Consider the following 23,441-nt stretch of genomic DNA (forward strand, 5'->3'; position numbering starts at 1 on the left):
TGGCCTCATGTAGCTATGCTGAAGGATGGAGAAAAGCATCCCTTTAATGAACCCAGAGTATTTCATTTATTACCAAAGCATTTGTTGACCCAGAGAGTGACCAAGTAATTAGTGTAAAGTTTTGCAGAGCTTTTTTATATGCACCATCTCATTTCATTCCTATAGTCCTCTATGGCACCTGCCTTTACCCTGGCTTGGAAAAATAGAACTTCTCCTCTTGACTAAAAAGATAGTCTGTGTAAAGTTATGTGTTTTATCACTTCACCCAAATATTGTTCTTTACAATTTTCAACTTAACAAACTAAAACATATTTTAAAAAGTGGTTGACTACAAAATCCTTTTTTAAAATAAATGTGTACATCAGAGGAAGCCTTTAGGCCATAAATACTGTTATTTTATACATTCTAGGACATTTTAAAGAGCAGGAACAAGCCTGTAGCTCACCTTGCAGTGCTCTTCAGGTTAATCAGTGATTCTCTGACTGGTGTCAGTGACATTTGGTGGGTAGTGATTGGCATGCCTGTATTTTCCTTTGTCACCATTTCTTCAGGTTAATGTAGAAAACTGCAGTCAGAATCTACAGACAAAATCCTGTGACTTACTCTCAGGAGAATCCTTGTGACAAACATCTGGCAGATATGTTTGAAAGTCCTACGATAGCTGTCAGAAAGTTGATGGCTCCTGATACGTTACGTTGTCAGTCCAGACACACTAATTCTTTAGTGGGATTATTGATGTTGTTGTAGCACATCTGCGTTTAATTGCAAACAGGAAGCTGAAAGAGAAAGCTTCTTGTGATTACAACCTCTGAGATACCTATTATATCTGAAGTTAACAATCAGGTCAAAACTTAGTGGTGGGTGGGAAGGAAAAGATGTGCATGGGTGAAGAAACTGCATGTCACTGATGACTTGCAGAGAAGCCAGCACCTGGGTTCAAATCCACCACTCTCTAGCTCCTTGGGCCTCAGTTTCCTCCTCTGTAAAATGGAATATTAATAGCATCTGCCTCATAGTGTTGCTGTGAGGATTAAATTAGTCCATATGTATACATTCCCTTGAGTGCCCGTTACTTCATAAGCACTAGGTAAGTGTTTCCTATTTTTATGTTTCCCCCCAAATCTGCTGCTTTGTAAAGGTAAATCTTCTGCTGATAGAGGATGAGCTGCAAAGAGAGAGAGAGAGAGAGAGTGTGTGTGTGTGTATGTGTGTGTGCATGTGCTGCAGACTTTCTATCATGCAGGATTGATTCTACACTTTAATTGTAACATGGGCATATTTGACTTTTGTTGCTTACCTTATCCATTTTGACACCTCCCCTACTCTCAAAGCCCCTGCATGTCACTCGCTTCCTCTACTTTTTCCCTTCAGATTATTTCACCCATGTTCTATTTGGTCATGACCTGTACTTGTACCTCATCTAAGTGATGCTTTATGAATTCCATAAAGCCACTCATCTTTGAGGCCCCCAAGAACAGAGACTATTCCCTAATGATCCTTTTGTGCAGTGTTAGTTGTTGAATGTGCTAACGGATGCCAACGTTTGAAACTGGTATTGATCTATGACCTCTTTTGACAATGTTAGATTCCTATAGTTTAGAGTGAGAATTTTAGGCATGAGGCTGCTTGAGGGACTGGGTTGCCCAAAACAAACCTGATCTCCAGGGTTGAAGTTTGGGCATCTGTGAGTCAATGCCCATCAGGTGATTGTGATGATCAATCAATATTAGGAGCCTCTAATTTCATTAATCATCCTGAAAATAATGTTCCTTATGTGTAAGATTATTAGAAAACCAAGCTTTTCTCTCAGAGTTTTGGTGCAGATCAAATGATGTCCTGTTTTTACAAAGCCTGAAACCCAGGTAAACCTAAGGCACTGTTATTACTGTTATTACTTCAGAGCACCTGGGTGCTGTGGAAGGTCCCCAGGCTACAGGGTGCAGAGATGTCCACTGGGCACATGCTGACAGATCCTTCAGAAAATGATAATTAAAGAAGATTAGATCAACATTTCTGGGAAAATCATCTCTTTTGCCCTCTCATTTGTTCAGTAAACCCAGTTAAAGGCAAAGTTTCCAGTCCTCAGAGTCTACTATGGGATTCCTGTATCATTAGCTATTGTTAACATTAGCACTTTTGGAGTATTATTTCACAGACATGGTTTCAATGTCCAGAACCAAAAGGTGGAGAAATGGTGTCAGATAACCTTAGAGAGGATCATTTTCTTGGTAATCTCTCCTTTCTTAAAATAATCTAGAGATTGCTGACAATGTGAAATTTGTGACTAACCTTCAGTAGATATGTTGATTTTGCTTTTAAAATAAAAACCAAGGAGGCTTAGAAGTAGTCATAAGAGGAAATATTTTGAAAATGAATGACCTAAAATAATCAATGAATATGAATAACATTTATATTTTAACATGACAATGACTGTGATTTAAAGTGCCTCTAAAAGAATTAACTCTTTAACCATCAGTCCCTTTGCACTCAAACCCGAAAGCAATTCAGTTTCATATTTTCTACTTGTACAAGATCCATCTTGTACAAGGATCCATCACTGACTCAAACATGATCATTTGGATGACCATTTAGAAGGTCCAGGAGCAATGCAACCAGTATTTCTGGGTCACAGCTAATTGAATGTAATGTGTGCTGTGACCAGTCGTACAGGTAGCACTTTGCAAAGAGGTGTTTGTGAAAGTGCATGAGTACTGTTTGTGCATTCTGATTATTGTTTGTATACTACTAAATACTCTGAAAAGTGTTATAATTTATACATAGTATTAATGATTTGGAGGGGAAAACTCCCTTGTGAATTTTGTATAAAGAGTGTACTGCATTCCTGTTGTCACCAGAAAAGTACTGATATGGCATATTCTGTTAACAGTAATTGGATATGTACACCTTGTTAGAAGAGAAGAGGGTAATTTCCCACTTATTATAAATAAAATTATTCTTATTTCATGTCTCCTGTGTCTACCTCTGTTTATATTTTGTTTCTCTGGGCAATGTTGGTGGAGATGAAAAGAAAATTAACCTCTATAACCTGCAGTCAGAGGATAGACAACCGTGGGTCCTTGGGGTTTCAGCTTGAGTTACCGCCATACCAGCTCCCCATTCTTGTTTCGCCTTCCTAATCCATGAGGGCTTTATGGTAGTCTGGTCTTCTCTAGGAGATAAGCATGATCAAGATCCTCCTGCTTCTAATCTCTCCTCTCCAGGCTTCAGTGTTTCTGTTCTAGTGCTGAGCTCTCCATATGCTATGGGAGGGTTTGGAATGGGGGAACTTATTCCATTATGAATGCTCACCTCTCTGACTCCAAGAGAAATTTCTATTTCTAGATTCAGACTCTCAGATGTAGAGGCTAATAAAGACTTGTAAAGTATGCTTTTAGTAGGTCCCTGGCAATATTAAAGGAATTTAGCGTGTGATGTTTTTTCCATCTAGTTTTTAAGAGATGATTTATCAGGTCCATTTTGTTGTTTGCTTATAATGATTTTTATTTTTATTTTTCATTGATTCATCAGAGAGCCTGAAATGTGCTTATTTGGTCTTTCCATCAGCTAGCACTGAGAACCTTTAAATCAGTGGTTTAGAGTACTCTATCTACAAGATCATGCTTTACTTATTGTATACTTCTTTCTAGAAGTAGAAATTGCATACAGAGAAGGCCAGGCCTGTCCTATTATTATTTTAGTTTCCAAGGCAGCATTCATTTAAGCATAGCATTTAAAATGATATTGGATAATGCCATTGGATAAAACCCTTTTGCAGAACAGAATTGTGCAAAGCCATACTGTTTTAAGGTAAATTGAAGCCATCCAGGCAGAGAGAATAAGGTTGTTTTCTTATCTCTTCTGTTGACTTGGTCTAATCTGTGGGCAGTTGTTCTTTGGCCTCAATTTTCCCATTGGAAAGGGGATTTTTGGAAACATATCTTAAAACTCTTCAGCTGAAGAAGCTATGTCAATGAAAAATGTATTATTTAAGCACAACACTAACTTTTCCGTGGTATGTAGCATTATATTTATACACTATAAGTTGAGAAAAGCCTTGAAAGTAACACAAGTACCAAGAAGCCTGTTTTATAATTCCTGACTCCTAGAAACCCTGAGATGTATTCGCAGCCCATAGTCACCTTCCAGAACCCAAGCAGGACCTTGGAACTTCACTCCATATACCACTCCAAAGCAAGTTTTCTGCTCCAGTGTGATGAGAAATGTGATGTTCACTGAAATGCACCATGAGTCTGGAGAACTACTGTTCAGCCACCTGGGGCATGGCATCTAAATGTACAGTATCGAGAGTGTCATAATCTTCCCTGGAAGCAAGAACTAAGGTCCATAAATCAAATCTCAAGTCAAGAAAAGAAAGCCGTCAAGGAAGACGAAGGCATTGTAACTGGCCTGTAGTGTCCAGCTGTATTACCACAGAGGTTTGGAGCCAATTCAAGACTGGTCAACCCCAAACTGGGAAATTAAGTTTCAGGGCTGCCAGACATCCCTGTTTGCAGATGTAAATGTAAGTGATAGGTTAGGTGGTCTTCAAAATAACCATGGTAACCAGGAGGTCAGAGTCCCCAGCACAAATGTGAGGCCGGGGATAAGGTTTAGCACTTTTGGAGATGGCATTAATTTGTAGCCCGTAAAAGCACTTCAGCTCCTCTCAAAGTGTAGCTTACATATTGCAAGGATCTGAGTACAATATACCTTAATTAATAGTGCTGATCATGTTCCTTCCTTATTTGCAGAACATTTTATATTCACGGGTATTGAGTCAGGGGACCATTTGGCTTTTTGTTTGGTTGGTTGGTTGGTTTTTTTTTTTTTTTTTTTTTTGAGACGGAGTCTCGCTCTGTCGCCCAGGCTGGAGTGCAGTGGCGGGATCTCAGCTCACTGCAAGCTCCGCCTCCCGGGTTCACGCCATTCTCCCGAGTAGCTGGGACTACAGGCGCCTGCCACCTCGCCCTGCTAGTTTTTTGTGTTTTTTTAATAGAGACGGGGTTTCACCGTGTTAGCCAGGATGGTCTCGAACTCCTGACCTCGTGATCCGCCCGTCTCGGCCTCCCAAAGTGCTGGGATTACAGGCTTGAGCCACCGCGCCCGGCCTGTTTTTTTTTAAGTATCAGATACATAGCAGTTTACATCATTGAATTTTATCCCCCGGTTTAGATCCAAAGACATTATTAGCTAGTCTTATAATGCTTGCTTATTAATAATACTGTTATGAAATAAAAGCTGCTGTTGCAGAAGCTTTCTTAATAGATAAAACAAAGACCTCTTCTTAATCAGTACATTACTTAGAGAATATTAATGAAATAGTTAAAAAATGAGGGAAAAATGAATGCTTTTAAAATATTGCCCTTTTTCACCTTAATAATGTGTCAGAACCACTTATTTTCTGCAATACATGTCTGAAATTTGCTGGCATTTCAAATTCTTAGGAGTTAATTTTCTATGTTTGAATCTTGAAAAATAAACATACAAATGTAGGATGAATACACTCAGAGGGTTTAGCGCATGCTTTGGCTAGGAATTCAATAAAGATGACTTGGAAGGATCAAAGCAAAGATTTCCATAAAATTGAATATGAGATTTTTCAGCAACATCAAAGCTATACCTCTTCAGGACACTTGTACGCATGCCCACAGTACTAGCTAGCATTTATTTAATGCCACTAGAATAAAAAAGATTAATTCTTTTAAGGCTAATAGATTTTTTAAAAATTGTTTCAAAGTCCTTTTAGAGCACCAGGAAAAACTGACTCAAAGGCAAACAGCAAACAGAATGACTTAATGGAAATCAGGCAATCAGTCTAAGGAAAAAAAAATTGGATTGGAACCTAAAATAAATTCAATATATAACACCTTTCTATTTTGTTCCCTTTCCTTTTTGTTTTTCCATGAGAATCTATATTTATGGAAAAGTCAGTTGATTGCTTATCAGGCTGGAGCTTGTGTTTGCTCAGACTAGCGATAATGAGCAATAAAAAGAGGTGGGAATGGTTCAAGTGAGAGGAGACGGAATCAGGGAAAATGGGTGGGCTCAGTATAGTTTGCAGGCTCTGAGTTTTGGAAGCACTGTAATTCTCCCTTGTACTGTTACGTTCATTGGAGTGGAGTTAAGATCAGGATCTGTAATGAGTGTGGGGGCTTTCCAAGCAGTGGTCTGCTGGTTGCACAAAAGAGCTCCCAGTAATTACCTAGTTATATCCCTATGGTCAGCTTGACAAGTAATCTAAAGCCTTGCTCCTGAACCAGCAGCATGAGCATCACCCAAAAGCTTATTAGAAATGTAGATGCTCAGGCCTGATGCCAGAGTGCCTGAATATGAATCTGCATTTTAACAAGATCTTCAGGTGATTGGCACACACATTCATATTTGAGAAGCATTGGTTGAAGGAATACATGGACACAAGATGTGAGGAAACATAGAGTGTGGGGTGCAGTAGTAGGGTTATCATAGGAAAAGAAGGAACAGACTTTTTAGCTAATGAGCTAACTCATTGAAATCATGTACAGATGTCTGTTAGTAGTTTATCTTTCAGGTTATAAAGCAATCAGAGTGTCTCAGGGAAGTCATAACATGGACCTTTATAAGCCTGTGACTCTGCGCTTGTGACTCTGTGTCATAGAAAGCCAGTACTTGCGTAAGAGCCCCAAGGCCATGTGGGCAAATGGAGCTGAGATAAGAAAGCCTGATAATATGAAGAGTGATCCTAATCTCAGTGGCCTTTGGGATTATGGTTATCACTAGGTTTTAGAGCTTTGACTCTGGTAAACAAAGATTCTGCCCTTGGTTTCCAACACATACTTATTATTGAAATAATTTATTATTTTATTGAAGCATCTTGTTTCCAAAATGCTTAATACCCCTTTAAGAACTATCTTAGACTCCTAAGATAGCTCTACTGTGTCCCTTGACTTTAAAAGGCAAATGAGGACTTACGCCATTAACCCTGCAGAGTTATGATGAATGGCAGAACTAGATAGGGCCATGAAGATGGCAGGATAAAGAGATGCCTATCTTCAGAGCACCTCTTTTGAATGGCATCTCCAAGTCTTCATCCAAAGACTAGATCAGTTCTTGTCTCCACTTTCCCATTTGGAGCTGCCATTTTTCCATAGCAGCCAAGCCCTCTAGGTGGTGTTAGAAATGTCAAATGCTTGTTCCCTGGTGCCACAAATAGCACTCAACATAAATTTAATTTTCTCAGTAAGGCAATTTTTACTTTCTGCAGAAAGGGTGCTCCTAGCAGATGGAATGATGGTGAGAGCACACCTAAACAAAGGAGGGAAGCAATTTTAAGATGAAGTTTCGCTCTTGTCCCCTAGATTGGAATGCAATGGCACAATCTCGGCTCACTACAACCTCCACCTCCCAGGTTCAGGCAATTCTTTTGACTCAGCCTCCTAAGTAGCTGGGATTACAGGTGCCTGCCACCATGCCTGGCTAATTTTTGTATTTTTAGTAGAGACAGGGTTTTACCATGTTGGCCAGGCTAGTCTTGAACTCCTGACCTCAGGTGATCCACCTAGCTCAGCCTCCCAAAATGCTGGGATTATAGGCATGAGCCACCGTGCTCGGCCGAGGGAAGCAATTTTTAATCCCTTACGCAGCTTGTCCCTGCTACTGTGTCCTGTCTCCATTGGCTGGAGCCAGACCGCACAATCTAAGCTAAACCTGACTGGCTATTGGGGTATGAGCCAGAGTGGTGGGGTGAGTAGTTTGACAGGAAGGACAGTTAGGAACAGGTAACTAAAGGTGACTTAGGTCAGAGCAGGTGACTAGGATGAGTCAGGACAGAGCAGGTGACCAGAGGTGACTCAGGTCAATGCTGGTGTCCGGGACGAGTGAGGACAGAGCAGGTGATCAGGGAAACAGATGTGAGCTACTGATTAGGACTGGCAGGAAAGTTGTTTACTGAAACTACAAGCAAGAAGGTGAAGAGAACCAAGAAGTTAAACTTTAAAATGGAGAATCAAAGAATAAGAGAGCTGAACATACTGACATACTGATTCTTTGAAGAGAAACTTAGGGTTCACTATATTTAACAGTGGTATGTAAATAAACTGCTTTCCCCCTGGCATACTTGCCTCTATCAGTGGAGGGTGAGGCTGCCACTTCACCTTTTATGCCAAAGTCTAAAGGCAATAAGTACCAGGTTAGAGAAACATTGACTAGAAATGGTGATATCACAGTAATCACAAATCTGTTCTTGTTCTTGCAACTTTTTGATACAATGATCTCAGTTGGCCAGGCACAATGGCTCATGCCTGTAAAATCCCAGCACTTTAGGAGGCTGAGGCAGGAGGATCACAGGAGCTTGAGACCAGCCTGGGCAACATAATGAGACTCCCATCTCTAAAAAAAAAAAAAAAAAAAAAAAAAAATCAAAAATTTCGCTGGGCATGGTGGCACATGCCTGTCATCTCAGCTACTCGGGAGGCTGAGGTGGGAGGATTGCTTGAACCCAGAATGTCAAGGCTGCAATGAACCATGATCATGCTACTACACTCTAGTCTAGGTGACAGAATGAGACCGTGTCTCCAAAACAAAAACAAAAAACAAACAAACAAAAAACCTCAGTCCTGTGTGGCAGACAGGAGACCTCTGTAAACCGCACACATGCCGTGGACCCTGCATCCGAGCAGTGCTGTATCCACCAGCCTTAGGAAAGAAGATCAGAAAGGAAATTTCTCAGTGATCCTAGAAACTAACTTTGACAAGGAAGGACCACCCATAGTGGAAGTGGTTGGAAGGAGAGCCTTCAAATTCAAGTACCCAGGTTATTTCATTAGAGGCCAAAGATAATTATTTTTTCCTATTTCTACTAGGATGCATTTAATCTGCATTAGTAATGTCACAGAGAACATTTACTGTCATATAAGCAAAGACCTTGCAAATGTATTTTAACAGCAGTTCAGAAGACTAAAGAACTTAATAGAGAAGTAGAGAAGAGACAGCCTGCAAAGTCTACCATAAAAGTAAAACGTGCTAGTTTTGGCATCAATTTAACCACATTGGAGACTTGGTCAGGAGCATTGAGGCTTGACCACATTATCAAAACACATCTGCTTGCCTTATCATATTGTCCCATTTACTTTTCTTTTTCTTCTGCCAGCACAAACTGGTGTCAGCATGTGGAAGTGGTATTTCTGCTACCTAATCTGTGTTAAAACAGCCCTGAAGGGTCATGCAGCTAGTTGGATTGTAAACCTTTGGAGAAGATTAAACAGTCATCATGTATTAATCAGTCTTGACCACTCTGTCAATTAAAAGATGAAATTCTTGGCCTTATTTTAAAAGATAACAGGTCTAGATGTTGGAGATAAGCATTGTTTTTATATTAGTATTTCTGTGTAGCCAGTTATGTTTCCAGAGTAGTGAGAATTATTCTAAGAAGAAAAAAGTATTTTCAGTATAAACTAAACAAGAGAAAAATGGAAGTTTAATACACATCTGCAGTGAACATGAACATAGAAAAATGTGAAAACATGAACATAGTGGAGTTTGAAGTGGGAGAGAACCTTTTCTGAACTGGGTCGCTTTGCTCACAGGCCAGGTAGGAGGGAGCAGGGGAGGAGGTTTTACAGGACCCAAGTGCCTTGTAAGAATTTTCCAGAAACATGAAGTAAAATTTAGTTAGTTGTGAAATAGAAAGGTAGCACTTCTATCTCCTCAAGGAATCCAGTTATAGTCATAACACAGAAAAACCAATCATCCCTCCCATAGTAGTTGAAAGATAAAATTGACATCGTCTTGAAAGAGAAAGCTACTATTTTATGAGCTTAGAAGAAAAAAAATTCTTCAACTTTATGATATGCTATTTGGGCTCTGTGAGTATTCAAATATACCTACATTTACAGAATCTCAGTGTTGCAAATGGAAAATAATGATGCTATCTTCAAAACGACAAAAAAAAAAAAAAAAAAATCAGAGACAGGGTTCAAGTGCTGCTGAAGTAGCAGCCTCTGGAATTAAAGGAGGTGATTGCCAGGCTGGAGAAGTGAAGCAAACAGAATAGTCCTGAACAGAAGAGAGCTGCTGCCCTCACTTCCTTATGCATTGTGTCATTCAGCCCAGGCACTTACTGTTTCTCTAAGTGTGATGCAGAAACCAGCTTGTGTCAGGGTTTAAGATGATGGTAACCCTCACAGGTTTTCGACTGCTCTACTTTCTGCAAATGGTCAAACTCCACTGTCAAAGAAATCCAGATTCTCTTAGAATCCTAGTAGAGTGTGATATTTGACTTTTTTGGGTTTCTAAATTTTTTTTTTATTTCTTTGATGCAGTAGATGGCCCATGTTGCTTTTAAATTCTCTGCAGTCTAAAGTAAATGAGAGGGAAGAAAACAAATATTCTCTGGACCCTGTTAATGAAAGATAAAGGGACAATGAGGGTTCTTTAAAAAAGGCTATTAAAAATGATAGATGCCTGTAAAAAGTTGGGGAGGGATCTCATGGGAAGAAATAAAGTGCAATAGAGCAATGAAGAGGAAAAAAGGTAACGCTAAATGTCTTTTAGAAGATACTTTAGTTTTCAAAGAGGTGTCCAGAATTCTGACTTATATAAACACCAGAATATTGATCAGTTATGGTAGCAGACTTTGGTGCACAATTCCCAGTCTGACACATGATTTGGTTAGCAGGTAACAGCTATAAAGGATGTAAGAAATAATTATCTGATATTTCCTGTGCAAAGTCTTAAAAAAAAGTCTACACCAATTTCTGTGTCTCATATGAAGAAGGCATACAAAGAGACTCAATGCCTGATGGCTCCCCAGGCTACTGTCCCAGCAGCAGGGACAGAGTCCTCAGATAACGAGAAGAAAATGAATGGGCACTACCAATGCATTTGCCAAGATATAACATGTGCTTCTGCACATGAGACTTCATTACTGAATAAATAAAGCATCTTAAAGAACTTACATTCTTTTTCTGCCCTAGATACCCATTCATGGGTAAAATGTTACCGAGTCGCTGTTTGTTTGTTTGTTTGTTTCTTTGTTTTGAGATGGAGTCCCACTCTGTCGCCCAGGCCAGAGTGCAGTGGCGTGATCTCAGCTCACTGCAACCTCCACCTCCCAGGTTCCAGTGATTCTCCTGCCTCAGCCTCCTGTGCAGCTGGGATACAGGCGCACAATGCCCAGCTAATTTTTGTATCTTTAGTAAAGATGGGGTTTCGCCATGTTGACCAGGCTGGTCTCGATCTCCTGACCTCAGGTGATCAGCCCACCTCGGCCTCCCAAAGTGCTGGAATTACAGGCGTGAGCCACTGCACCTGGTCTGCTCTAACTATTAATTAGTGTTTGAACTTGTAATTACAATAATGCAAACTTAGTACTAACAGAATGAACTTGTGTGGGTGACCTCTTAGTATAGGAACATGCACAGTGTTTAACAGTTTATTATGTCATGTTAGTATGTGGTTGCTTCCTTTCAGAACGTTGCTTTCAAGTGTTATTGAATGTTGGTAAACATGAAAAAAGCAAATAAGAATTTTGGTGATTCTTACCCCTCTTACCTCTAGGGTTTCTGAAAATTGACACAGTAGGTTGAGATAAAGATGTGTGGTGTTCATTTGAATCTGCCATATTTTGAATATAGAATGCACTGGACACATTGATCATCACCCATTAGCATTCTGTGTAGCCAGGCTAGCATGTGGTTCAACTGCTGTGTTCACCGTCTACACCCACACCCATCACCGCTGATCCACATGAATGTTATCAAGCATTTGCAGCCTGAAAAAGACATGATGTAGATTTGACTCCTGTAGTTTCTTCCAAATAGTATCAAGTGGGGCAGAATAATATCCCCTGTAAGTCACTTATGTTGTCATCTTAATATTATCATGATTGTGAATTCTGTTGTCTTGAGATGGATCGAGAACTTTGACATCAGTTCAGTGTTGCTAATGGAAATTATTATTTACACAAGACTTTTCCTGTCTGTGTTCAGCCATGTAGAAATATACTATCATCTTAAGTGCCAAAAGATGCTGATCCGAAGTAGAAGTTGTTCGCAGGTATTGGTGCCAGTCAGATGAGAATAAACTGCCAAGGAAGACACTGGAGTGAAAAAAGATAGTTTGGGCCAAGTTTTTTCCCTCTCTCACTCACTCTTGAAATGAGGTATTTAACATGCGTATACACAACAGCAGTCTATAGGAAATATGAGGGATGCTTGATTACAAGCAAACAGGGACACATGGGGCCAAACTCTGTCCCCAGCCCCTATCTTGCCATATGATGTTCCTAGTAGAGATTAAAGTGACTTGTGGGAATGATGGAGGGATTCATGCCTTCTAGATTTCACAGTATGAAAGGGACAGGCCTTCCCAGGAGGAACAGCCAGAAACTGAAGCTATAGCCAGAAATCAAGGAATCTTTTGTGAACACCTAAAGCAGGAGTTTATCCAGGTATAGAGACCTCCAAATGGTGGAAGCAATCTACAGGCAGGGGACAGAAAACAGCCTCCATGCTGTGCAAGCATAAGTTTGTACTGACGGCAGAGCCTAGTTTAGTTTGCATTTACCATAATTTTTACTCACCTACTTTTAAAGTGGTATTTGAAGTGATGATTGTGAATCAAAGGCATAATAATGCATACTTTTCCTAATTTAAAATATACTGTTTTACTGCTACAGTAACTACATGCCTTGAAAATAATGAGTATTTGAATCCTATCACATTTTTTGGAAAAAGTATCAGACTGAGCATATAAAGATCAATCATTTATATAACCAACCAGTGGAAGAAAAGGGGTTTTGTAAAAAGCATGCAGTTTAGCACAAGAAAATAAGAAAAAAAGAACTTGCAAAGAAAGGAAAACTAACAGAAAACGGTGAGATGAGAAAATTCCCAAGAACGCTTACTCAATAAACTAAAAATTTCCTTTAACCAGACAGAAGCAATATCGTGCATTCTGTATCTCCTGTGAATTGAAGATACACTGGGAAGACAAACTGGCATGACTCATGACTTAAATAATTAAAATTTTATATAAAAACCAAGAGGTTAACAAAAAGTTCAGGCCAGAAGTAAAATAATAATTAAATGTAAAGTACCCGAACTGCAAAGACCCTGAAAACTAGTTTCCACCACTGATGGAAATGGTGTTAACCATTCTAGTGGTGAAGATCAAGTTGTTGAAGGAAATCCATCAGTTATTATATATATTTTAGTGTGATTTGAAGGGGATTATAGGGGTAAAATTAAAGAAAGGCTACACACACACACGCAAGCACAGAATTATTAAAATGTATTGCACCAAGGACAAGTTAACCATACTAGAATCTAGGGAGCCATTTCTCAGGAGTACAACCTAAGAAGCAGGATGGAAGCTCTGCACACTGCCCAGTACAGCTGCAGGGGCAAGAGGATTCTTACAAGTCATGACTATCAATGATGTGTTTTGTTCTCAGATTGCAAAACAGGGAAAATGCTTTCATAGCGTGTCACATTACGTGCCTACTCAATAGTCTATAGATCTTTAACAACCTTAGAATTCGGAATATGTGATATATACGTCAGAAGGAGAGCTACAAAAACAAAAATTACAGAATCAACCCCGGATTGCCTCCAACTTTAGGAAGCAGGACCGCTGTCTAAAGCTCGCCCAGATGGTCACAGCTAAAAGCCTGTTGAGAAAAGTTGTCTAGGGCCAAAGAAATAAATACTATCTAGGCTTCAACTCTAGCATTGCCATTGTGGGGACACTGGGTTGTGGTAGATAAGAATAGGGTGTAGATGCCTAAAATTATCTTATATATAATGGAGAAAAATTTGCTTGATTGCAAACACACAGTTGAAAATACTTTCTTAGTTGCTATGAATTATTTCCAATGAAAAATATGCCAACTCCAAGAATTTATTAACAAAAAAAGATATTGGTTTAACAAATAAACAAAGGCAAAGAAGGAAAAGAAAACTCTAGAAAATACATAGGAAACAGCATGGTAACAGGGTGCCCCTGTTGTGGAATAGGCCAGGGATATTGTACAGTGAAAGGTCCAAGATGATGATGGTGATGGTGACAAGGTGATGGGCAAGCAGGACTTTAGTTTTGTCTAAAATGTTTATTTCATTTATTTATTTTATCACGAAAAGGTTGTCATGTATTATTTGTATATTTAATCTAAGTACACGAAGAGTAGCTACTAAGAAGTACATTCTAATAGATATATAATGAGTTTAAGAACAGATTAAAAAAATCACAAACTTGTTGAAGGGAAAAACACATCTGATTGAAATTCTGTTCCTCTGAACAGAACTATCTTCAGGACACATGTAAAATAATAGTGCCAGAAATACCTTGGAAAACATGGACCTGAAAATAATTCATTATCCCAACACACTGAGGTGGCTCCATGTGTGAGTTTGACATCTCAGGACAGAAAGTGGTGTTGCGTCTTGGCAGTCCAAGTTGAGGACACCCACTGCTCATAAAAACAAACAAACAAAAAAAGAAATTAAATATTCAGCAATAAATTGTTTTGAGGAAGACAAAATGCTTTTAAAGGATCAACAAATACCTATCATTGCAAAAAAAACCCTGAAACCAATGAGCCCATACAGATGGATAAGATGCATAATATTCATGTGTAAATTATTTGGTCCAAGTTTTTTGTTGTTTTCTTTTTGTTTTGTTTTGTTTTTGAGATGGAGTCTTGCTACGTAGCCAGGCTGGAGTGCAGTGGTGTGATCTCGGCTCACTGCAACCTGGGCCTCCTGGGTTCAAGCGATTCCCCTGCCTCAGCCTCCCAAATAGCTGAGATTACAGGCATGCACCACCATCCTGGCTAAGTTTTTGTATTTTAGTAAAGACGGGGTTTCACCATGTTGGCCAAGATGGTCTCGATCTCCTGACCTCGTGATCCACCCGCCTCAGCCTCCCAAAGTGCTGGGATTACAGGCGTGAGCTACCGCACCTGGCCTGTTCCCTGTTGTCTACATTAATTCTCTGTATTTTCTCCGTATGCTTACTTGTATACCTATATGGTTATTCTCTGTGTATTTCCTGTTTCTTTTCTCTCTTTTTTTCTAAATGTATTGAAATTTCTGAGAAGATGAAAATACCACCTTTATGGCTACTCCTCATGGCAATAAGCATAGTCACCAACATTTATTTAATGTTGACTCTTTGTTCACTTAATGTTTGTGGCAACTCTAAAGGCACAAGTTACTTTATCCCCATTTTGGGGTTGAATCAGTTGAAATTATGAAGAATAAAGGAATTTCTGTCTAGGTCATGCAACTGGAAACACTAGACTTGAACCCTCAGCACTGATATATCCTAGGGGTTCAAGTTCAGATTAGACTGATGCTAGAACCCCTGACCTTGTCTCCACAGCCCCCTCACCCCTCAACCAACACTGCTTCACGTGCAGAGCAGGAAGCACCAGGACATCCTTCCTAAGTGGTGTTAAGAACTTGATTTGATGAAGTATCCATATGTCTTTGAGTAAGTCATTTAACTTCTCTGGAAGAACAGCTTCTCTACAAACTAACGTCACATCCCTCTTAATTCACGCATCCCAGTTCTAACTTTTCTGTGATTCTATTTTATTTTACTGCCCTATTCTCAAGAAATGTATTTATTATGAACACATGCTGCTGCTTCCCTGTTGATGGGCCTATATGTGTGCATGCATGTGTGCATGTGTGTGTAATTGTTGCAAACACTTACCTTCTAACTGCTGTTGGAGCTGCTTCCAGCTAAGTAGGTGTTCCAAATACCAGGCTGCTCTTATTATGGACTTGGTTTAAAGGAACTCCTATTCTTTTTTTCACACATGCTAATACAATGTCCATCTTTCCTCTCCTAATAGCCCATGAGTCTTGAACTTGGAGTCAGCAAAGTGCTGCCTTTGTACAGCACAAAAGAACACCAGTTTTGCTTTTTTTTTTTTTTTTTTAAAGAAATCACACGAGGCCTGAACAAAAAGCTTTTCGACCATTCAGAGGCTGCCTGCATTGTGCAGCTGTTCCTTGACTGCTGAGAACATCTCCCGCGGACAATGCAGTACCTGAAGGGAACACGGCACATGGAGCTATTCAGGAGTTGCAGGACCTGGGATTGTTGCCAGTGTCCTCTGTGGAAGATTGGGGTTCTTTTTTCTTGGTCAGACCCTGATAAGCATATTGCAGTTTGTGGCAGTTGTTGTTTTTTGTTGTTTGCCTGCCAGCATTAGTTTCACAATTTTATTGCAATGATGCCTTCCCAACATGCTGGCACATAGGGGATTTTTTCTTTCCTGTTTTGCTCCCACCTCCGTGAAATGTACAGTGAGACTTTGATTGGTCATAGTCCACTCACAGTTCGCAATGCATTACTGTGTGGACTGAGTTCCCATGACTCTGGCTCCCCAGGACAATGTCTCTTTCTTCACCAAGCTGATGGTAAATATCTGGTTAGCTTCATCTATTTAAAACCAGCCAAGCAGGAATCCCAGTGCTGGAGAGAGGATTCTTTTGTTTGTTTGTAAGTAAACAATGGACTCAGCTCTTCCTAACTAAAATTAAATTCCAATCACTCTTAAAATAATACCAGAAGGCTAATCCAATTCCAACAGGGGGTGGGAATGGGGTTGAGGGTGGCGGTGGGCAGTTGATAATGGCAAATTTACTGATGCTGGCTGCTGCTTCACCTCTGTGCCCAACATCTGTTTTCATGACTGATGATTCTAAGAACTTTCCTATGCAAAGGAAATTGTTTAGTTACTTGTAGGTAGAAAGAACTGGGTGAACTAAAAGCGATGTGGGCTTTTATCTGAAACCATTTCCTTTTGAGTCAATAGGATTGAGTTGATTGAGTTATTTGGGGGTTGGTATTTAATTTTTTTAAGCATTTTAAAAAATGCCTAAAAGCTAAAAGGCTATGCAAAATGACCAGCATATCTTATTGCTTTAGAATGGCATAGAAGACTTCTGCTTTAAGCAGTCTCAGTATATGAAAATCTGAATTGTTGAAAAATCAAGAGAGTAGGTGTAATCTGTTTTACAAAATCATTTCTAATAGCAGTCTCTGGAGCAGAAGTTCCACACCTGCAGTTGTAACATGACCTATTTAATAACTGGACATTTGTTGAAAGGTGCTGCCTCTTTCAACCTCAGCTGATAGGATAGGATAGTTAGCATAACTGTGATATTACCTTGCTCACAGTTTCTAATCATTCAGATTCCAAAGATCACATACTTATTAGAAACTCCTGCTGCTTACTCATACATACATGCTTACTGCAGCCTCCTCATGCCACCATGCATTCTGCTTATCACTGCAGTTTCTATTTATCTCCACCCAAATCCTTTCTGTCCTCTTCCCCTGACCAGCTGCAAACACATCTTTGTGTTGTGCAGGACTTGCAGTTCTTCATCTCACTTTCTACCCAGCTTCCCTGTTTCTCCCGCAGGTCAGTGACCTTATTAGTTGGTCTAACTTTGGCCTCCCCATTTGGGTAAAACTTCCTCCATCATCACTCCACTTCCTTCTCCTTCCGGGCTTTTGTGCTGCGTGCTCCTCTCACTGAGCTAGCAGCAATCCATTGCCAGGCTACCCTCCTTCCTTCCTTCAGGCCATCCTAGTGACTACTCCCAACACAATATTTGTGTATTTCCTGCAAAAGGATATATGTTTGTATTATGCTAAATGCTTTTCTCCCCCAGGCTGAGAGACCTGATTTATGTATATGCAAGGATGAGTGAGCATCTTTCTGACATTTAAAATGCTACAAAACCTAAAATTTGAATTCCTTCAGGTACTCTTTCTTGAGTTACTTGTCTGGTCAGATTTCTGTAGTCATTCTAGACAGCCCTTCTGCAGAAAAGTATAAAGTCTTCATCTGTTCATTCATTCATTCAGTAATAACGTGCCCGATCCTGGGCTAAGCAGTGGGTGTCCAGTGAAAAAGGGACGTGATCCAAGGACTCAAGGAACTCATAGCCTAGTGGAGACAAAAGATCAACCATCCAGTAAACATACAAGCTCATTTCCCACTACAGCTTATGGTCACTAGCGTGAAAGGAGAGAATGGGGCGCATTGAAAAGAGTGGTGTGGTGAGGAGGGGCTGTCAGGAACCCACATAGATGATGGTTTGGTCAAAGAAGCTCTGTCCTAGGTGGTAAAATTTAAGCTAAGACCGGAAGGTGGGGAAGCCAGCCAGAAGCAGTGAGGGGAGGACTTCATTAGGGAGAAGGAGCAGAGGGCTCTCTAGGATGTTTGAGGACTCAAAAGACAGGCTGGAATGTGGTGGAGAAGGAGGCATGAGCTCTCCAGAGCTGAGCATCAGAGCTGTGAGCCATGTACATGTGGAGTATCTGTGTTGTTACAAGTGCAGTGGGAAGCATTGAAGGTGAGTGACATGGTCTGATTTATGCTGCACACATGTGAATTTCAGCAAAACAAAATGGTGGTAGCAAAGACAGGGAAGGGAAGGAATTTTAGCTAAATTTAGGAAGAATCAATAAGACTTGCTGAGATAAAGCCATAGGATGCAGTAGATAGTCTGATGGCCTTTTTTGAGAGTAGTTTTGGTGAAGTTACAGAAGGAAGATAAAAGATAGTTTTAGAATGAATAAGAGGTTAGGAAGTAAACGTAGGTTGTGCTTACCCTTGCAAGGTGTTTAGCAATGAAGGAAAGGACTTTGCCCTCAAGAGAAGAAAAGGTGGAGAGAAAGGTTCATTTGGAATAGGGAGATAGGCATATTTAGGGAGTATCAGTGAGTTGGGAGAGAACGAAACTACCAGAGAAAGGGCATAGAGATGGCTGCCTTGTGGAGGCTGGAGAGAATGAATTCCCAGCACAGGTGAAGAAGGGGCAGCCGTGGACCTAAGTGGAGACTGACTGAAGGGAGTGAAGCCTGGAGGTGTGAGGGATGAAAGCTGAGGGCTGGTGGCCTCAGGACCTTTGTTTGTCCCCTGGTAAAGATCCAGGCCTCTGCTTAAAGAGCAAAATAAATTTTGAAGAGAGCAGTAGGGCTTGGCATCCTAAGCTGCCTCAGGATACTGAAAGGGGCTGCTTTCCAGCAAGAGAAAGGCTGATGAGCGGTTAGTAGCTTTGCTAAATTTGTTCACAGTCCTTCCAAACAGCTACATACTGTACAATTTTTCTCTGACAGTGCTGCCTCACTCAAGAGTAAAGTATGCTGATATACTTTAGAAAGATTTTCAATAAAAAGGGCTTTCTAAATAACTTTTAGTTTAACCAGGAAGTCATTCAGCCAGAAACCCCCTTCCCCCAAGTATTCCAGTTAGTCAAAGTTTTACCGAAACATGTCAGCGTTGAAAAATGCAGAAGGCAGCTAAGTAGGTCTGACTAAAAAGGCATAAGAAATCCCACATCTGTGCACAGAGCAGCAGTGTCGAGTCTCTTCAACTGTTAGGCATTTCAAACCTGCAATCTCCAATGCACCACTAGTGGAAAAAAAAAAGGAAAAGGAAAAACAAAGAAGGAAATCTATGACATAGAGTAGAAAGCCCATTCAGAGGGTTCCAGGGCACATGTGTGTATTTAGTTGTACAGAGCATTTTGAAATGTTAACTTAGCAATTAACTCATAGTTTGAATTAACAGTAAAAGATCAAAAGGCCAAAACTTTACCAAATAGTTGCATGATAGGATTTATTTTCAAACAATCCTGTAAGAATTTCTGCCATGCCTACACAGGGCCAAGTTAAGATGTGTTTGAGAGCTCTTGGAAGAGGGGGTGGAGAAACCTGATCCTGCACTTTGTAAATTATAAACTGTTTACACCTGTCATCTCTGTCTGGGTCCCTGTTAATGATACTTTAACAATTGGCTAAGTGTGACAAAATGCTAAGAGCCAGCTCTTTCAGAGCAGCCACATCCAGAGGGATTGTTATTCATGTCCACTGGAGTTGGAGAGAAGAATAACAAAGCACCGTGACATACAGAGGACTTTTTTTTTTCTTTTCCAGTACCGATATGTCTTTATTGATTCATTGATTTTCCTAGGGAAAAGAGAAGGGAAAAGAGTCAGCATGTGTTACAAGATGGTTAGAAAATGGGAAAGGGAGTGTCCGGTACAGCAAAATCAACAATCAAATAAACATACACCAATGATGGGGTCACCAAAGCCCAAAGGGGCTCAATCTCCAGGAGTTCAGGACTGGGGGAAAGGGATCAGGAAAAGAACAGGTAGGTTACAGGCTATCCTCTCTCCTTCCCCATAAATTCAAGATTTCACACAAAGCTTTGGTTTCGAGCAGTAAATGTGGAGTTACATTTGTCTGTCTCCTAAAGCCTTATGACCACTTTGACATAAGTTTCTTGCACCTGCATAAAAGTTTCTGAGTGACTTGGATATACATTCATATTCCCTTTGTTGGCCGCCTGACCCCACTTTCTATACCGAAGACCCCCAGTTGCTTCTTTCAATTTTAGGATTAAAGATTAAGTAGGCTTGATCCATCCAAAATACAGCAGTGTTTTAAGTGTTTGGCGTAAATCACATCAAGAAATGGTGTTGACTTAGGAGGTTGAGAATGTTAGAAATGCTTGTTCCTCAGTGCCGCAAAGAAATAGCATCCAAACATTAATTTGCAGCAAGGCAATTTTTACTTCTATAGAAGGGTGTGACTCGTGAATGGAGTAATGGCGAGAGCACACCACTTGAACAAGGGAGGGGAAGGGGTTCTTATTCCTGATGCAGGTGGTCCCTACTGCTGTGTCTTTCCCTTATTGGCTATGGTTGGACTGCACAGTCTAAGCTAATTCTGATTGGCTCTTTTAAAGAGAGCAGGGGTATGAACCAGAGTGGTGGGGTGAATGGTTTGGTGGGAAGGACGGTTAGGAACAAGTAACTAATGGTGACTTAGGTTAGAGCAGGTGACCAGGGGTGACTCAGGTCAAAGCAGGTGACCAGGATGAGTCAGGACAGAGCAGGTGACCAGGGGAACAGATGTGAACTACTGATTAAAACTGGTGGAAAAGGTTGTTTACTGAAACTAGAAGCAAGGGGGCGAAGAGAACCAGGGTGTTAAACTTTAAAATGAAGAATCAAAGAATAAGAGGACTGAACATACTGACATACTGATTCTTTGAAGAGAAACTTGGGGATCACTATATCTAACAGGAGCAAGGGATGGAGGACGCCTAGCTTCAGAATGTTACACAAGGACTTTCACCACCAGATTTTGAGTGTTTTTAGGAAGGTCCTGGGAAATGTCTCCAGTTGACCAGGAGGGCCTTTCCACAAGGTAGATTGGGCCTGGGCATAACATTCAGGACGACCTAAGTGCCTCAGAGACACTGCACTACAGGTCCTACAATTCCCCAAAACTGGAGGGACCAATCTGCAAAGTGTAGCATTTACTTTGTGTGTAGTCATGGAGTCATGTCCATCTGACCTGCAGAACTGTGGTGGGGATTGCGTTTTTTAAAAAAACTTTATTGACCCCTTTTCTCTACTCTGGATCCTCCCAATCCCCACCGCCTCCCCCAACCCCACACTCAACTCTAGTATAATGCCCTCCACATAGATTAATTGGCACTTATTAAATGTTTAGTGAATGTAAGATTAGGGAAATGACTATGATCAGAGGGGCAATACACATAGCAGTTAAGAATGTGAGCTTCGGAGCCAGTTTGTCCCAGGTTCAAATCCCTGTTCCCAACTTACTAGTTAACATGTGACCTTGGGAAGTCTCCTCGTCTGTAAAATGGGGATAATAATGGCATATATCTCAAGCTATTGTGAGGATTAAATGAGTCATTACACATCAAGAGCTAGATCTGTGTCTGACATATGGTAAACACACAATAAAATATAACTTGGCAAAAATAAATTCCTCTTGGCCAGAGAGAGCTTGTTTGAAAATATACCACCTAAAGAAAAGGCAAGCATGTATTTTTGATCACTGATTAAGAAAGGTAATACAACTTCTGGATTTTCATTAGCCTGTTTTTAAAGGTAAAAATTTTAGATAAATGTGGGGTTTTACCCATCAGAAGTCCAAACAGTTTTAAATAAAACTATATACAATTTTATCTTAAAAGCACCCATAAACCCAATATGAGTCTACTTTAAAAATAAGCTTCTAAAATATTTTTTTTCTCTTAAAGAAAAAAGCTTACCAGATTCTGTTTCATTTTGGAAACATTCACATCTGGGATGCCAAATTTCAATCTTAATACGGTATGGAACAGCTGAGTTATAATTTTTTAACCTCCCAGAACACACAGACCTCTGATGGGAACATGGGAAAGGACATTTATCTTTTCAGCTGCATTAATATGAAATCTGTAATATTTTAGCGAGCTAAAAGAAATTACATATTAAAAATTAAGACCATGTGTAACAGGGAGTGCCTACATAACTACAAGACTGGAATTTGCACAATTACTCTCTGTATAGATTATAATGTCTTTTACTAATTACTGGAAGCAATAGTGCCTTTTTATGTTGGAATGAAAGTAATGTAAACACTGGTCATTTTCTCTTCTAAGATATTTAACATTTACAGCAGTTAGTTCAAATGAGTATATCTTCAAGGATATTGAATTATAGCCACTTTCTGAAAACAAAATACAACTCTGAAAGGAAAGAGGGAAATGTTGATTATAAACTTGCTCAATTAATGCCTAGTTTTTGTTGTTGTTGTTGTTGTTGTTTTTAATTTTTCTTCTACTTTATTTTAGGTTCTGAGGGTACATGTGCAGGTTTGTTACATGGGTAAATTGTGTGTCATTGAGGCTCGGTATATGAACGATCCCGTCACCCAGGTCGTGAGCATAGTACCCAATAGGTAGCCTTCCAACCTGTGCTCCCTCCCCCAACCCGCCCTCAAGCAGCCCCCAGTGTTTATTGTTTCCATCTTTGTGTCCATGTGTACTCAGTGTTTAGCTCCTGCTTGTAAGTGAGAACACGCAATATTTGGTTTTCTGTTCCTGTGTTAGTTTGCCTTCAGCTAATGCCTAGTTTTAGACCATAAAACAGCTCTTTTTTTCACTCTCTCTTTCTTCTTTGAAACAGTGTGGATTTATGGAAATTCTTCATGGTTTTAGAACCATTGAGAACTGAGTTTTAATCCTGCTTCTGATGTTCTCCAGCTGCGTGGTCTTCTTTTTTCCCTCCTTTATTATTATTTTAAATTGGCATATAAAAATTGTACAAATATATGGGATACTGTGTGAAATTTTGATACATGCATACAATGTGTAAGGATCAAATCAGGGTAATTAGCATATCCATCACCTCAAACATTTATTGTGTTTTTGTGTTAGGAACATTCAAAATCTGCTCTTCTAGCTGTTTGAAAATATACAATAGGTTGTTGTTGTTCATTATAGTCACCCTACAGTGCTATAGAACACTAGGATTAATTCCTCCTATCTAGCTGTACTTTTGTATCTGTTAACCAACCTCTGGCAAGCCCTCCTTCCCATCCTTCCTCACCTCTAGTAATTCAACACTCTT

The 23,441-nt window shown here is 40.0% G+C and overlaps 1 protein-coding gene across 3 annotated transcripts in view; it reads left to right on the top strand.

Annotated features, from left to right (window-relative positions):
* Nucleotides 1–23,441, top strand: part of SEMA6A (semaphorin 6A) — a 133,423-nt gene that overhangs the window by 22,190 nt on the left and 87,792 nt on the right. The window contains exon 2 of one of the 3 annotated variants that reach the window (XM_038008740.2): nt 15,358–15,468. The exons of the other annotated variants lie outside the window; for them this stretch is intronic. The gene's annotated coding sequence lies outside the window, so the exon portion shown is untranslated. The remainder of the gene's footprint in view (nt 1–15,357; nt 15,469–23,441) is intronic. 3 annotated transcript variants of the gene reach the window in all.

The sequence above is a fragment of the Chlorocebus sabaeus genome, chromosome 23, assembly GCF_047675955.1.
Source record: "Chlorocebus sabaeus isolate Y175 chromosome 23, mChlSab1.0.hap1, whole genome shotgun sequence".
NCBI lineage: Eukaryota > Metazoa > Chordata > Mammalia > Primates > Cercopithecidae > Chlorocebus > Chlorocebus sabaeus.